Below are 17893 nucleotides of genomic sequence, written 5' to 3' on the forward strand. Positions count from 1 at the left end.
GGGCGGCACCCGCCCGTCCGTGGGTGCGGGGAGCCGGCCGCCGAGCTGGAGGGGTAGCTGGCAGGACGGGGGTATTGGGCCTAGCGGCGGGGAGGGGGGGGGGGGTCGGACCCCCCCTCCCTCACCTGGGTCCCCCGTGCTCCGCTCCCCTCCAGCCTTAAATACAAGCAGCCGCTATGTGTAAGAGGCACGGGCGGGTAGGACTCACCTCTTCCTCGTTCCAAGCGTGCGCTCCACTGACGTCACTTCCTGCAGCGTTGCAGGAAGTGACGTCAGTGGAGCGCACGCTTGGAACGAGGAAGAGGTGAGTCCTACCCGCCCGTGCCTCTTACACATAGCAGCTGCTTGTATTTAAGGCTGGAGGGGAGCGGAGCACGGGGGACCCAGGCGAGGGAGGGGGGGGGGGGGGTCCGACCCCCCTCCCCGCCGCTAGGCCCAATACCCCCGTCCTGCCAGCTACCCCTCCAGCTCGGCGGCCCCCCAGAGCGCGCCCCCCACGGGGGGGGGGTGGGGTGTAGGCGGAAATTTTTTTTTTGCCTCAGGCGGCAAATAGTCTAGGGCTGGCCCTGCTTAGAGAAGAAAAGAGTGGTGGGTGACACTTGCTTTAACATTAAAGCGGATCCGAGATGAAAAACTAACTATAACAAGTAACTTGTCTATATATCTTATCTAAAGTTTACAGTAGATGGTTTACACAGCAAATATAGCTGCAAACAGCTTTAATAGAAAATGATTATTTCTTCCTGTGATACAATGACAGCAGCCATGTTGTTTGTAAACATCACACAGAGGCAGGCTTATCGGTATCTTGATCACTAAGCCTGTGAAAAAAAAGCCCGGCGGATCGCTCAGGAGCAGCCGTATCAGTCTGACGACAGAGCGTACACACGCCGGACTGTCGCTGGCACGCCCACCCAGCGGGAGGCAACGACGGACCCGTCGTTGCCTAAAGTCCGGCGTGTGTACGGACCTTTAAGAAACTCCAGTTATCTCTATGCAAACAAGCCATTAACTCTCCGACATGGAGAGGGCTGTTATCTGACTTTTATTATCTCAACTGTAAGTGAACTGTTTACTTTTTCTCTGCTAGAGGAGAGGTCATTACTTCACAGACTGCTCTTGAAAGACTCATTTTGAATGCAGAGTGTTGTGTAATCTGCACATATTAGAGAATGATGCAATGTTAGAAAAAACACTATATACCTGAAAATAAAAGTATGAGAATATTTTCTTTGCTGCTAATCTTCTAGTAATTATTCATCGTACACAACCAATTCACTATATCATTTTTTTTTCTTCGCTTCATTGTCTCTTTAAACACCCACCCAGGAGGAGAGACTCCCCGCCCTGATGAGCTCATCATTTCTCAATGGTTTTCGCCTGGCTTTTGCTCAAAATTACTGTTGTTATGTCATCTCAGCAGAGCTCAGCCAGATTTTATCTGGGAGTGTCCCCCACAATGTTCTGTGACGTCTTCCCATATCATGACAGCTACTTCTTCCATCTCCAATATCATAAATAATAAAACGAGGAATGGGCATGAGAGATCACGCATCATGGTATAGGGGCTTTTCTATGACTTTAGGAACATACACACGTGCAATAAGTGTCACGTGCCTACAGGTCCATTTACACACCAGGTTAAAAAGTGGACTTGGAGTCTTGCACAGGACAGAAGGAAAACACAGAAATGCACCCTGTATGTATTTAGAGAGTTTAGACTCTCTAATTAACCTGTGACTAATCACATGCGTACTTTGATCTCTCAGCTGTGTCAGCTGGCTGCCCTGGCTGAGCAGCCAATTTGTGAACACAGGATATTAACCCTATGTCTGCTTCCATGAAAGCAGGAAGTAGATACACTGTAGATTTATAGCAGGATTTGTATCAGCTGTAACAAAGAAAGGTGTTTCTTTAAAGGCTATTATGCTGTTGCTTATCTTTTAGAGCAGATAGAAAGTTCTGAGTTCAGGTCCCCTTTAAAGTTGGCTGAGGTGGCCAATAACAACAGCCTCTGCCGATAACCTGGGGTGTGTACAGCAGTCCCTGATCCCTGCAAAGCACGACCAGACCTGTGTGAGTGGGCAGCGGACTGATATTCCTACAGCTCTGAATCAAGAAATACAATACTTGCCGCTGGATGGATTCTGCCAAAATCTTCTGATAAAATCAGTGTGCATTAGAAATCTGGTTGGCGTGAGATCGATGGGCTTGGCATACTGGGCTGTAATTGACCTGTGTATGCCTAGCTGAAGGGTGGGCAGGGCAAGGGAGGAATACAAGAGTCACATGAGGATGATCACACACACACACACACACACACAGGATTTACTAAGTACAAGAGCAGACTCACAACACAAAGTTTGCACTACAAAAGGGCATCATTTACAATATTTACAGGAGACACATGGCTATTTGTTTTCTATCCTACCTCCCAGATGTGAGAAAACAAACAGCATTATGCATAAAAGAACTGTAAATATGTGCTCCCCACAACAGTGCTATAAGGAAGTTCAACAAACACAGCTGGGAAGCGGGAGGTCAGTGACTGTCACATTTCTGTATCTACTGATTGTTACATTGCTTTACACAAACTCTACGACTACTGAACTGTACATGTCTTCACACAGAGACATAGAAAGTAACTGCACACATATGGTTAACAGAAGGACTGTGGCTTCACAGAGATGTACGTCAGTGGAGGAGGGGGCAGCATTGGCATAATATACAACAGTCTCCAGTGTGGTTAAGCAATCATAGTTACTCATAAATCTCTACAGTCAATTCATGTCCGCACTCTGATCAATTGCCGGGAACACCACACGCTAACAATAATAAATAACTGGAACTATTTAGTACGAAAACACCAACAACAATGAAGATAAGCAATAAAGGCTGCTCCATAAGGATTTGATGCAATGTGAGCATGTAAGCTGATGTTACAATACCATATGCAGACACACACGTATGTTTAATTGCTGGGGCCTGCCATGTATAACAATCAGGCAGATTGAAGTTTAGGTAGTTGTCTGGTTACCATGGCTATTTCTTAAATGACATCCGAGGTGAAAGTAAAAGAATGAGAAAAACAGCTGTATCGATCCTCCTTCTCCTAAATATTGCTTTTTTAGATCTCCAACAGTTTTATCTTATATTCAAATCTGGTTTTTAAGTTTTTACTGTTTCAGTGCCTCTGCTCAATGACACCTTCATTGAAGTATGCCAGAGCTGAAATCTATGAATTATTGACCCTTTTTATCTCTTTACTGCTCTCAGAAGCCATTTACTGACAAGAAAGTATTTTATGACAGTAATTACTAATCAGTGAGGGTTGTGCTATAGTCTGACCCAGTCCGACCCAGTCCCGACCCGGACCGAAACTGTCACTTGCATACCAAATGTTTAACTCTTTCAGGCAGACAAAAAAAAAAAAAGGAACACGGAGTAGTTATTTGTGTGTTTAGTACTATACAGGATATTCTCAAAAAAATAGCATATTGTGATAAAGTTCATTATTTTCTGTAATGTACTGATAAACATTAGACTTTCATATATTTTAGATTCAAATACACACAACTGAAGTAGTTCAAGCCTTTTATTGTTTTAATATTGATGATTTTGGCATACAGCTCATGAAAACCCAAAATTCCTATCTCAAAAAATTAGCATATTTCATCCGACCAATAAAAGAAAAGTGTTTTTAAAACAAAAAAAGTCAACCTTCAAATAATTATGTTAAGTTATGCACTCAATACTTGGTCGGGAATCCTTTTGCAGAAATGACTGCTTCAATGCGGCGTGGCATGGAGGCAATCAGCCTGTGGCACTGCTCAGGTGTTATGGAGGCCCAGGATGCTTCGATAGCGGCTTTAAGGTCATTCAGAGTGTTGGGTCTTGCGTCTCTCAACTTTCTATTCACAATATCGCACAGATTCTCTATGGGGTTCAGGTCAGGAGAGTTGGCAGGCCAATTGAGCACAGTAATACCATGGTCAGTAAACCATTTACCAGTGGTTTTGGCACTGTGAGCAGGTGCCAGGTTGTGCTGAAAAATGAAATCTTCATCTCCATAAAGCTTTTCAGCAGATGGAAGCATGAACCCACTTTTGAACCAGAAACAGCAGCAGAAGCGCCTGACCTGGGCTATAGAGAAGCAGCACTGGACTGTTGCTCAGTGGTCCAAAGTACTTTTTTCAGATGAAAGCAACTTTTACATGTCATTTGGAAATCAAGGTGCCAGAGTCTGGAGGAAGACTGGGGAGAGGGAAATTTCAAAATGCCTGAAGTCCAGTGTCAAGTACCCACAGTCAGTGATGGTCTGGGGTACCATGTCAGCTGCTGGTGTTGGTCCACTGTGTTTTATCAAGGGCAGGGTCAATGCAGCTAGCTATCAGGAGATTTTGGAGCACTTCATGCTTCCATCTGCTGAAAAGCTTTATGGAGATGAAGATTTCATTTTTCAGCATGACCTGGCACCTGCTCACAGGGCAAAACCACTGGTAAATGGTTTACTGACCATGGTATTACTGTGCTCAATTGGCCTGCCAACTCTCCTGACCTGAACCCCATAGAGAATCTGTGGGATATTGTGAAGAGAAAGTTGAGAGACGTAAGACCCAACACTCTGGATGAGCTTAAGGCCGCTATTGAAGCATCCCGGGCCACCATAACACCTGAGCAGTGCCACAGGCTGATTGCCTCCATGCCACACCGCATTGAAGCAGTCATTTCTGCAAAAGGATTCCCGACCAAGTATTGAGTGCATAACTGAACATAATTAGTTGAAGGTTGACTTTTTCTGTTTTAAAAACACTTTTCTTTTATTGGTTGGATGAAATATGCTAATTTTTTGAGATAGGAAATTTGGGTTTTCATGAGCTGTATGCCAAAATCATCAATATTAAAACAATAAAAGGCTTGAACTACTTCAGTTGCGTGTAATGAATCTAAAATATATAAAAGTCTAATGTTTATCAGTACATTACAGAAAATAATGCACTTTATCACAATATGCTAATTTTTTGAGAAGATCCTGCACATACACACACGTCTAATCTCATCATGTCACATGTCACCTCGCTAGTCTTTTAAGGATGCATGTCTGATCTGCTTCCGATTGAGAAAGTGCTCAATTTTTAGGATTACTATTGCACAAAATCGATTTATTTCTTGATCGGGAGCAGTTTGGCCAAGTTGGAATTATTGATCAACTAGTGGATCTGATGGGAAAATTGCATTATGTGTATAAGTGGCACAATCACGCTCTCCCCTCTGTTTCATGTTTCTGTCAATCTATTGGGAAAAAAAAATCCCCAATGGCTTGTACACATGAATATATTAATATCATATTGGTAAACGATCCAAGCAAAATGACTGGATTTTCCTTTGATTGAAATGGGTTCAGCTACCATCAGAAATGACCAACAGTGATCATGCATGTTGGTAAATATCAATCAGTCATGCACAGGCCAGTTTTACACCTGGGGAAAGCATGTCGATGCGCCGCCCCCTCATCGCTATGCATATTTCCCTGTTGGCGCACTCTGCAGCAGGGCAATGTACACGGGAGAATAGTGCGGTGTGATTATCCTGCCCTGGGCTCTTCTGCCGCAGGACAATCGACCCTCACAATATGTGAAACTGGCCTAAAAAAAAATGACAAATTAATTTGCATGGGATTTTCTGTGGAAAATAGCATGCTAATTCATGTTTCTAGAGGTAACGCGCCCTGAGGGCTCGTTCACACTAAGGGCGTTTTTGCCCTTTTTTCAATCACTTTGTGCAGCGATTGCGTTTTTAAGAATAAATACATTATTGTATTTATTCTTTTCTCGGGCAAAGAGTTCAGTTCCTGACTTGCGTCAAGGAGTGAAAAAAACAACAACAACAAAAAAAAAACTAAACTCTAAAAAAGTGCTTTTAAAGGACTTGCGAGGCCAAAATCCGGCCCCCAAATGTAAAAAAAGTTATCTACCTGTATGACTTTCTAAGGCACGGAGGACGCCGTCCGCGCCCTCCGTGCCGTTCCGCCGGGTCCCCGCCTCTCAATACGACCCCGAATGGCTCCCGACCCCACGGCCAGGGTCGGGCTCTGCTGCCTGTATAAAGATGGCCGCCGACCCTGGCCGCGGCTGCGCACTCCGCATGGCCGCTACTGCGGCTGCGCAGCACTAGGGCCAACCCCCCGATCCACGCAACAGGCTGTTTCCTGTAAAACCCACCCAAGTGGCGAAAATTGCACACAAAAAAGAAAAAAAAATTGCGTCAAAAAATGCCCGACGCTAACGCGATCAGAATGCAATGTGCCCAAGGCCTCAGGGCTCTAACCCACTAGCAGCCTTTTATAAGTGCTAGTGATTTGAAAAGATCTTGTTAATGCAATGCTATGGGTGATTTTTATAAAATCACATCGCTCAAGTGGGATCACACCCATGGCATTACATTAGCAATTGCTTAGTAACGGCTAACGTACTGCTAGTGGGTTCCAGGCCTTACAGTAGGTAGCAAAAAAGGGGCATATATGACAGATTTTGTACCAGTCTATTGCTTCATGGGGATTCCTTTTTGCAAAAGCACTCTATGGAAAGGATCTAAACAAACATGCAGGCCAGCCCCCTACTTGCTTGCACACTACTTTGACATTCAGTTAGTGCTTTAAAAAAAAACCAAAAAAAACCCCGAGGCCTCTGTCACACAGAATGCTGAAAAACGGGTGTATTTATATCTGATCAGTTGTTCCATAGCAGTGCATTGTGAAAATCCGTTTAAAATGCATACAATGTACACTGACCCATAGGGATACATGGACACTGGACTGCACTTCAGTTATCTGTCCAGTTATAAAATGACAGCAACTGATTAAGGGCTCGTTCCCACTGTTGCGACGCGATTTCGGCCGCATTCCGACGCTTGTAAAAACGCATGCGGATGCGTTTCCACATGCGTTTTTACCCGCGATTTCGCCTGCGAAATTAACCATGACACTGCCAGGGCTAAATAAAATTGAAAAAGGTGCGAAATCGCACGCGAAATTGCGGGTAAAAACGCATGTAACAAACGCATGCGTTTTTACTATTAAATACATTAGCGGCGATTCGCACGGATTCCCGACGCAGGCGAAATCGTTGGCTCTTTTGTGCGTTTTTTTCACGCTGAAAAAAAACGCACCTCAACAACGCTACAGTGGAAACAGGCCCATCCACTTGTATTACATGTGCGGATCTGCATGCGTTGGACGCATGCAGATTCGCGATAGTGGAAACGAGCCCTCAGTGTGAATGGACCCGGACAATCCCCTATGAGGAGATGGACTAGTCCAAAACCAGTCAGACTTTTACTACGAAAGGTGGACATACACTCATCAGATTAGCAGCAGATAGATCATCAGATATATTTCTTATCTATCTGATGTGTTTAGGGACCTTTTTTTTACTAGGATTATAATTCCAATAGATTTCAGTTTGAAATCTTTAGGGAAAAAAAAAAAAAAAAAAAAAAAAAAAAAAAAAAAAAAAATCGATCTAATGGCATTTTTTTGCCATCAGATTTCAATTAGGGCCAATGCAAAATGATAAGCAAGCTCAACAGATCGACCTAGATTTTCCACCCTGCCAGATCGATTGAAATCAATCAAAATCGGCCGCCAATCGGTCAACTGATTTGCAAACGACCAATCGATCGATTTTGATCGGTCTGTCGGCCAGAAAATCGAGTTGAGTGTATGGGCCCCTTTACTGTACGGGACATTGATGTAAGAAAAACATCTATAATGCATTTTACTCTAAAACAAATGAACATTTAATACATAGGCATAACCATGCACTTTGAATTTTAAACATTTTTTCTTTAGTGGTCCTTAAATAAAAGTAAAAAAACAAAACAAAACCCAAAACAAAACTGTATTCAGGCCTTTCAATAACCCAAAGCGACAAGAATACACTGAAAATATATCACCTCACAGTATTAAAACTACACCTTGATCCGGAACATTGTCTTTTTACTAAATGGGACCAATTCATATGGAAAGAAATCTGCTGGATTCCAAGCAGCCCTCCTAACACAGCATGAAATGTGCAGGTAATAAATAGAGCCATTCATCCCTTACTGGTCACTTCACAGAGGAGGCATTCACAGCACTGAGGGAAACTCATATTACTGGCTATGGACAGAGTCCCAGCACACTAACCCCAGGCTCCTAGGTAGTTGTAAATGATTGATGCCTGTCTGGGTGAATTACTGTCACATTATTTACTACTAATCTTTAACAGCCATTGTAAAAGCCAGGAGTAGGGAGGATGAATGGGCTTCAGCTAGTCAGGCGTATATCAATAATAATCTAGACTTTTCAATGTATAGTTATAGATGATCTGAGAAATGTACATAACTTGTGGAAAATGTACACATACTGAAATATAAAAAAGGTTAGAATTCAAGACTTCCTTATAACTGAGAATCTGGCTGCAGCCTACAAAACAGGTTTTACTTTAGCCTGCAACCAATCTGATGGTATGTAGTCAAATGGACAATTATTGATTATCCTCTCATGTCCTGAGCTGCTCTGGTCAGGGAAGAAGCCATTGATCAGGTTGTATTGGGTATAATCACTGTTTTCCTCACAGACCCTCTCCCTCCTCCATAGCAATCAATGGCAACCCTTGGAGCAGAGAGAGCCTTTTCACAGCTTTAGTCAGAAATGACTTTATTAAATATGCCCTGAAAAGCACTACTAAAGAGGTCAGTGCTATACAAGCTATCAATGGTTAAAAATAAAATGGACAATGGTAGTGTTGAGAGTCTCCATATTGTACTAGTTGCTAAAGGGATTGGCTGGTTGGCTGCACCCCACTGCCAAGTACACACGATACAATTTTCTTGGAGATTTACCTGCCACATCGTTATTTTCCAACATGTCCGATCTGAATTTCGATTTTCTGATCAATTTCCATAAAAGTGAACAGTAATTAATTGGAAAAAAAAAAACACGTTCTAAATTCAGATCGGACATGTTGGGAGAAAAAAAGAATCGATCTGGCAGGTGAATCTGCCAGAAAATTGTGTGCACCACTTACCATTCAGCCTTGTACACTCACTAGATGGTTCGCAGTGGAGGCAGCGGGTCGGGGCCACCACAAATTTAGCGTGCGTACAGCGACCCCCACTCACCCTCAGCGTCTCATGATTGATCTGCCTGGCAAATCATTTCAGCCGAGCGCAGGCCAAGGGCATTGTTCACATAGTCACCCCAATACATCAGCCCTCCTCCATGGCAACGGAATGCATCACTAGCCTGCAGGCTATCGGCTCTTTGTACAGCCTCAGCCACAAACTGCTACCTGAAGCATCAAGTTGCGATCCCTGATGGGAGACAGTCTTCATATGTGTGTATGCGGTTAGAGGCCTCTTTCACACAAGAGGCTGAAGGCGGTGAACTTACAGCCTGTCAGCTGCTCCTATGCACTGGCTAGCGCTCACAGCGAGCTTCCATGGATTCACATCGGGAGGATGAATTTCCCCCAAGCGGGTAGTTCAGCTTCCCATGTGGAAGAGGCCTAAAGCTGGCCCTACACATTCCAAATTTTAAAGACAATGATAACACTTTGATCAAATCTGCCAAGGGTCTATTGCCTCCATGAAGCCTGACTGTTCCACTTTTGGGCAATTTACCAGATGAATGGGCAGTCAGATATATTGGTAAATCTCAGTCAGTCAGTCAGGGAATAGCAGCAGAGGACTGACAGCTACAGAGCACTGTATTGAGTGTTACAACACCAGTGGTTTGACCGATTCTCAATTAGCTTTCTGCCAACATCTACTCAAGAAGATTGAGTGAACTAAGAGGTAGAGTCAATAACTACTATTACAACTGATTTTCAATCAGGAAATGTATGATCGGTTGCTAAATTGGGCATTACTGACCTGTATACAGTTAGCATGAGGCTATCCATACCCTGTACAATATAATGATACAATCAATCATCATAGCAGCTTCTATGTAATATAGAGGACCACAAGTCTGAATGTGATTTAAATATGGTGCTCTTAAAGGTCCCTTATATATGTGGGCAGCACAGTAGCTTAGTGGGTAGCGCTCTCGTCTTGCAACACTAGGTCCTTGGTTCGAATCCCAGCCAGGTCAACATCTGCAAGGAGTTTGTAGGTTCTCCCTGTGTCTGCGTGGGTTTCCTCAGGGTACCCCAGTTTCCTCCCACACCCCAAAAACATACAGACAAGTTAATTGACTTCCCACTAAAATTGGCCCTAGACATACACTACATGGTCCATTACATAGGCATATAACTATGTTAGGGATTAGATTGTGAGCTCCTCTGGGGGACAGTAAGGTGACAAAACTATATACTCTGTACAGCGCTGTGGAAGATGTTGGCGCTATATAAATACTAAATAATAATAATAATAATAGTCAGACAGATGTGGATAGAATGGCTAAAATTGTACAATTCGACTGTAGAATGATGTATGGCTAGATTAAGCATTTAAGGCACCAGACATAAAAATTCAGAAATCAGCAGAATGTCATTGAGGATTAGGATTATAGATGAAGACTGGGAAGGTTGTTAAATCTAGCACTGATATTTTCTCTACCAGTCAGTTGTATAAAACTAAATAAGACTCCCCGATTCTGGCTGTTGTTGATTAGGGCATTCTGCACATTGCTTCTAACTACACTGGGCAAACCCCTATTACCTGGATACAGAGATTATTTCATCAAGAGTTAAACTGGCCACTAAAGCTGGCCACTAACGGTCCAATTTCTAGCGAAATATCGTTCGAGCGATCAGAAATTCTGATCAGATTGGTTGTAAATAATCTCCATTGGTGGACACAATCGATTATAAACGAGTGAAAAAAATGTTGCCCGAATGAATTTTCGTCGAACGAAAATATGGATTTTCTTGGTGGTCGTGATAGATAGGAAGCAATGATTGGTTAGTTGATGGTGTAGTGAACGATTTTTCGTCCAATCAGAATTTCTGATCGCTCGAACTATTTTTCGTTAGAAATTGGACCGTTAGTGGCCACCTTTACACTGTTAACAGTAAACCTATGCTATGCATCCTTCAGAAATGTAACCAATGTATAGCTTTCCCATTTTACTATGTTGCCCCCTGTTATCAATGCTGTCATTCCAGTAATGCAGAACATCTGCATTCTTGAGATACAGAAGCCCCCCGAGTCTGATCATGTTACAGACAAGGCTTGCTCACACTCAGTTCCTGCATGTCATTATGGGAAAGTATGGAACCAATTACACCAGGGGGTGGGCTAACATTAAAGGAAAGGGGGAAAAAACGAGAAGCAGATGATGAGCATGCAGGACACTGCCAGAGCATAGTGCCCAAACCCCATCCTGTAGTAGGAGAACGTAGGAATTGCTACAATTTCAGCATCCCCAGAAAGACTGTATGTAAGTATGAGCAGACAATATGGAATAAGGGCCACTGTATCCAATACAGGAGGCAGCTCCACTAAAAACTGGAGATATTCTGCCAAAAGAGTGGAGCCAGTTACTATTTAAAGAGCCCCGTCTACCTGGCTGCCCCCAGATCTGTGCTTGGCATTTGCAGAATGAATGCGCTGGGCATCCTGCGCTGGTGAATGGAGGAGTAGTGTTGGCCCCAGGTCATCAGCCAGACAAGCCACACACAGGGATAGTGAGAAGAACAAGACAGAAGTACAGGGAGACTCTCAAACTCACCTAGAGACTAGAGCTCAGAGATGATCAATGCAGAGCCGCGATCACCCAATGCCAGCAGCTATGCTGAACTGTAAATCCATATATTCCCGTTACAGTGTCCGCCCCTGGGAGGGGACGGGGGAGGGAGGGGGAAGGCACGGAGAGCTTCAGTCCGCATGAATGGGGCGCCGCTTGCTCCGGATGTAAATGTGTGATCCTCCCATACCCATGCATCGCACTGCGCATGCGTGTGCCGGCTTCCAAGTAGAGATGGGAAGTTCGGATCTTTTCAATGATCCGGATGATTCGAATCGGATCATTGAAGAGATCCGGATCTTTGATCCGAATCTCGGATCATTTTACTACCGGAAGCATTCGGGGGTGAAATGAACAGCAGGACAGGTCTGTGGACAGGAGAAGGGGAGGGGGGTGGACACACAGAGAAGGGGAGAAGATGGACAGAGGGCAGGGAGTGGACAGAGGAGGGAGGAGGGACGAGCAGAGAGCAGAAATGTTTGCACGTAATACCCACATGCTGAAGTCATATGCTTTACATGTATTTCACCTATATGTTCATCTGTACACTTTGAAAGAAAAGGTCGCACAGTGAAAGAAAGCATTCCCAGAAGATAAGTGCAGCTGTTTAGTGCCGAGTGCAGGAGGATTATATTGCCTTTCAATCACACTGTCTGCAAAGTTACTGAGCTGTGCTGAGCCAAAAGCTTCCAATGTGATCACTGTGCAGCACTACGGAACAGCCAGCCTATAATGGGCAGCACATTGCAGCCAGTATGTGTGCTCTACACATATCTGGCAGTGGCACCCATGTCCCTGACTCCCCTCTACCTGTCTCCCTGCAAGGCTGCCTCCCATCCAACAGAGCGATCCCTGCTTCCAGGACCCCTCTGCCCGCTGAGAGGGGGCGTGTCGCTCCTGGCCCCGCCCCTTTTGCGATCCGAATCGTTCATTTTGATGATTCGGATGATCGACTCATAAAATAGATTCGGATCAAAGATCCGAATCGTTCATGATCCGGACAACACTACTTCCAAGTTCCTAATGCACTAAGTAGTGGGCTGCAGCCATCCAGTAATCCGCAAAGAACAGATGTATGTCGGTGGTTACCAATACCCACTAATTATCGTGCTAAGTGTCACGTACAGACAAATACATGAGTGCTGTCCTGTTTCACTGGCCTGGAGGGCCGAATAGTTACCTGCCCAGTTTTCTGTCCATAGGTGCCCATTAAAGGTACAATTTTTTTCATCAGATGCGATCTCTCGAGGTGATTTTTACGATCGAATTATTCAGAAAACTGCACAGTGTGTGGTGAAAATTGATGTTAGGGTGGCACTAACGATCCAAGCTTTTTCATCCAATCTTACCAAATCTATGTAGTTAGTATAAGGGTAAATTGAGTGAATATATTGAATGGATAATTTAGGCAGTTACTTCTTTACAAATTCTTTCTGTTTTAAGAAAGCAAACTTTTGTTTTCCATAGAAATGGTAAGATTGGATGAAAAAGATTGTACCATTAGTGGCCAGCTTTAAATGATTCTATGGTCGATTAAAAGAGAACATTTTATTAATCCAAACGATGGATTTTGCAATCAAACCATTAGAGAAAATGCCCTAAAGGTGCCTATAGACCTGATGATTATGGGCAAATTCGACAGAGACAAATTTATCTCTAATCGAATCTGAATTTGTCTCTTGTCGATGCTGTCCATATACTTTACTATTCAGCATGAAATCTTCAAGGAATTGACTGAGCCCACCGTGTCGGCGCTGCCCCCCAATGTATAAATGTGCTGGGGGGCAGTGTGTGCATTTATACATTACCTGTCCTTTAGCACCCTCCATGCGGTGTCCATCTCTTTCACCGGGTTCTAAGAGCAGCATATACGCATAAACGCTAGCGGCGCATAGCATCTGACATCAGACGCTATGCGCTGCTAGGAACACCACGAGATAGAGGGACACTGCGTGGAGGCTGACACCGGACAGGTAATGAATAAATGCACAAAGGAGGGGGAGGCCTCACATTTTTACATAGCCATCTAGTGGAAGATCCAGGATGACAGCGAGAGAGAAATCAGCCTGCAGAGGTATGTATAATTTTATTTTTATTTTCAGGTCTCAGGCAAAGACCAGGTCCTGTCAAATTACCAATTAGATGGGACTGCCTCATTATTTGGGATGATAACGTTTCAGATAAAAAAAAAAAATGTTTTTGGTAAATTAGCTTAAATCAGCATTTTGCTTTGCTTTCAGTTTGATGTACCGGTAAATATTGCAATGACATAATGATAAAAGTTATTCTCCCTGCAAACTGATAAGTTGGTGAGACTGTCAGAGGAACAGATCCTGTGCCCCCACCTCTTACAAAGGCCTAGTGCACACTGAGCGGTTTTGGTAGCGTTTTTAGAACCGCTTGCGGATGTGGAAACACTTGGGTAATGTATTTCAATGGGCTGGTGCACACCAGAGCGGTAGGTGTTTTGCAGAAACGCATACTTCCGGGCTGCAGCATTTTTTGGATTTCAGAGGAGTTTCTGCCTCCAATGTAAAGTATAGGAAAAACGCAAAACGCTTGATAAAACGCCAGATCAGAGCGGTTTTCCAGGCGTTTTTGTTACAGTAGCTGTTCAGTAACAGCTTTACTGTAACAATATCTGTAATCTGCTACACAAAAAAACGCTACACAAAACCACAAAACGCTAGCAAAACGCTTCATAATAATAAGAAAAAACGCTTCAAAAATCGCTAGCGTTTTGCGGATCTGCTAGCGGTTTTTGGTGTGCACTAGGCCATAGTGTCTAAAAGGGAAGCTGGGAAAAAAGGTTGAGGGCGCTGCCATAGGCATCCATTAGAAAAGCTGTGATTTGCAGCAATGTGCAGAAATTGAAATTTTGGGTGCCTAGGCTTCCCGCATGTAAATTGCAACTCTGGAACCCACTAGGAGTGCTTTTCTGAGTGCTCTGTGATTTGAAAAGCTCTTGCTAATGTAATGCTATGGGTGTGATCCCACCAGAGGGATGTGATTTTATAAACATCCCCCATAACGTTGCATTAGCAAGAGCTTTTTCAAATCAAAAGGCTGCTAGTGGGTTTGAGCCCTTACATAGCAGAGCATCCGCAATCTGAAGCCACAATCTGCATATCTGGAAGCAGTGGCGCCCGCTATTTTATTGGGTACCCCAAGGTGCCCACATTTCTGCAAACCATGGCTTTGTGGCGGGTGGGAGGGGGGGGGAGATTAACCTTTAGGTGACGTCCAGCTCCTTTCGGGGCTGATCGGTCCCTCGCCCTCTTCTCACACCACCTGGATCCTCCACTAGGCGGCCTGGTAATTTCACAAGTCAAGGCAAACTGCATGCGCCCCATTGCGCTCCAGTCGCCTGGAGAGTTCTGCGGCTGCAGGAGTACTACTGCGCAGGTGCAGAACGCTACCAGCTGGCGGAACGCGCAATGCTGGTCTGTACCTGCGGAGGATCCAGGTGGCATGGGAAGACGGCAAGGAACCGGTGAGCCTGAAGGGGGCTGGAGGAAGCCCCAGGTATGTATATAAGTATTTTTTTTTGTTTTAACTCATAAAACATTTAAATAATCCTATTGGTTTTAAGGTAAGGCCCGCTTCATATTGGCCTAAAAAACGGAAGGTTTAGCGGACTGTAATGGAACGAATGAGGTTGGATGCAAACTGACCCAATGATAACCAATGGATCCCTTTACATTGGTCCAGTCGAACGGCATGTCCCGCCAAACGGACTGCATTGACCGCACGCTAATGGAATGGAGGGTCACGGATGGAAAACTGAGTCTTTTAAAAACTGATCTGTGCCATGGATCAATTTTTACACGGATCAATGTTCCATCTGTGCCAGAGTGAACTGGGCCTTATGCTACCTACAATTTTCTGGCAGATTTACTTGCCAGATTGATTTTTTCCAACATGTCTGATCTGAATTTTGATCAATTTTCCATAAAAGTGAATGGAAATCGATCGGAAAATCGATTGATTCAGGATGTGTTGGGAAAAAAGCGATCTGGCAGGTAAATTTGTCAGAAAATTGTATCGTGTGTACCTAGCATTAGACTGGTAAATTGTCCAGTGCTTGAGGAATTATCCCACAAAGGTTCTATAAAGCTTCTAATCTTTTTCCAGACCATTTTGTATTAGTTGGGATAACCATTCATATAAACTTTGCACGTTACTTATTACTTCAAGGCATTCACAGAAAAATGTAGCTTTTGTATGTTAACAGCTTCATTAGCAGAAACAGACACAAAACCAAAGTGTAATCACTGTTTATTAAGACAATAGATAGCGCATAGTACAAGTCCATTACTCTGAATTCTGCACGATACAATCAGTAAATATATTTGGCAGAATCACAATAGAAGCAAATGTAATTATCAATCTGCTAACTAACGTGCGGGTGGCAAAAGGTAAATGTATAAACTGGATGAGCAGAATATGAGGTGCAACCCACCACTCACAGAGTGCCACCTAGGCTACGTTCACACTTGGGCATTGCGGTGTGTAGGACAAACACCGCAATGGTATGGTCAAATTGGTGCATTAGTAGCACGGTGCAGCGGTATCGCTGGAATAACGCGAAGCATGCTGTGCGTTACTGGGCAACGTGTACGATTGCGCATGCTACTCATACACTGTATGCGTTGGATTACATGTGACTTCCCCTCCACTGCGATCCTGTTTTTACAGCATATGCAATGCAAAGCCCCAATATGAACTCAGCCTTACTGTAAAGCCATGTACAGATGTACAATAACTGTTGCCCGGGAGGGATTGAGACTTGATCCTTTCGGCAACAGTGAGGGACCAAGGCTGTAAGGATGCATTGCCAGCCTGTAGACTAGTGATGCGTTCTGTTGCTATGCAGGGGGGTGGAACGGCCGACAGACTGGCGCGGAGAGGGGATAGCAATGTCCTCAGCCAGCGCTCAGCTGAGTCGATCTGACAGGCTTATTGCTCACCGACATGCCAAGGGGAGTCGGGGGCCACTGTACACACACATGGTTCTTCGGAGTGGTGGTCGTTATTGGTCATCTCAGTAGAGTTCAATCCAGTGTATGCACGTAGCTTAAAGATGGAAGCAAGACTATTCCTAATGTTATCTCACCCTTCTCTCACAAGTCGACAGTTGTGAAGGTTTGTAGATCACTGAAAAACAATAAACGCAATGGCCTTTTTGATCAGTTAGCAGAAGACGTCACATTTCTGATCAGAAATTTTGATAATTTTGATTGGCTCTTACCGTGTACACACACTACATGAAGCTTGGCTGAGGCAGCAGATAACAACCGCCTCTTCCAAGAATCTACATACATATATCCAGGCACATCGCCTCTAGTTAGGACATTAAATAAATTATTAGGGAAAGGGAGGTGCTGAAGGGGGTGTGGTTAGAAACAGCAAAAATCAATTAACCCTTCGCACTCTCACATGCAAATGTTCAAACAAATGCATTCACAGATTTACTCATCCAGGCACAACTGTTATCCCTACAGCTAAATTAAAAGCCAGGGTTTTAGTTCACAGAAGAATGCATTCTTATGCTTAGTCACCTATACTGCGCAGAAGTACCCAGGTAAACGTAGGTGTCCTAACTCTGGCCCTGTAACGTCCATTGATAGGTTTGATGCAATGAATGTGTTTGCATGTCTGCACTATGCATGTTACAGGGCCAGAGTTAGGACACCTATGTTTACCTGGGTACTTCTACGCAGTATAGGTGACTAAGCATAAGAATGCATTCTTCTGTGAACTAAAACCCTGGCTTTTAATTTAGCTGTAGGGATAACAGTTGTGCCTGGATGAGTAAATCTGTGAATGCATTTGTTTGAACATTTGCATGTGAGAGTGCGAAGGGTTAATTGATTTTTGCTCCTTCAAGAATCTAGCATGTACAGCACCTGATACCGCAGCCAGTCCTCGGCTGAGAGCACTGCTCTTCTCACTCACCCCGCATGACATCACTGAGGTGACTCTATGATGGCCCTGCACGGGGACATTCCTTGTACGTGTGTTGAGGCTTTAGGCAATTCAGAGTGAATATGGGTTGGCGTGTACACGGTCTCATTAAAAAAGGCCATCTGTTTGCTTTTCATGTTCAGCTCAAACTCAGTTTTTTGTCAAAAATTCAGTGGCACACAGTGGCATAGCAAT

At 44.1% G+C, this 17893-nt stretch overlaps 1 protein-coding gene across 1 annotated transcript in view; it reads right to left on the bottom strand.

The window, feature by feature from the left end:
* UGDH (UDP-glucose 6-dehydrogenase) overlaps positions 1 to 11859 on the bottom strand; it is a 41715-nt gene extending 29856 nt beyond the window's left edge. Inside the window, exon 1 of the mRNA XM_068278464.1 lies at positions 11717 to 11859. The gene's annotated coding sequence lies outside the window, so the exon portion shown is untranslated. The remainder of the gene's footprint in view (positions 1 to 11716) is intronic.
* Positions 11860 to 17893: the final 6034 nt, after the last annotated feature.

This window comes from Hyperolius riggenbachi, chromosome 1 (genome assembly GCF_040937935.1).
Source record: "Hyperolius riggenbachi isolate aHypRig1 chromosome 1, aHypRig1.pri, whole genome shotgun sequence".
Lineage (NCBI taxonomy): Eukaryota > Metazoa > Chordata > Amphibia > Anura > Hyperoliidae > Hyperolius > Hyperolius riggenbachi.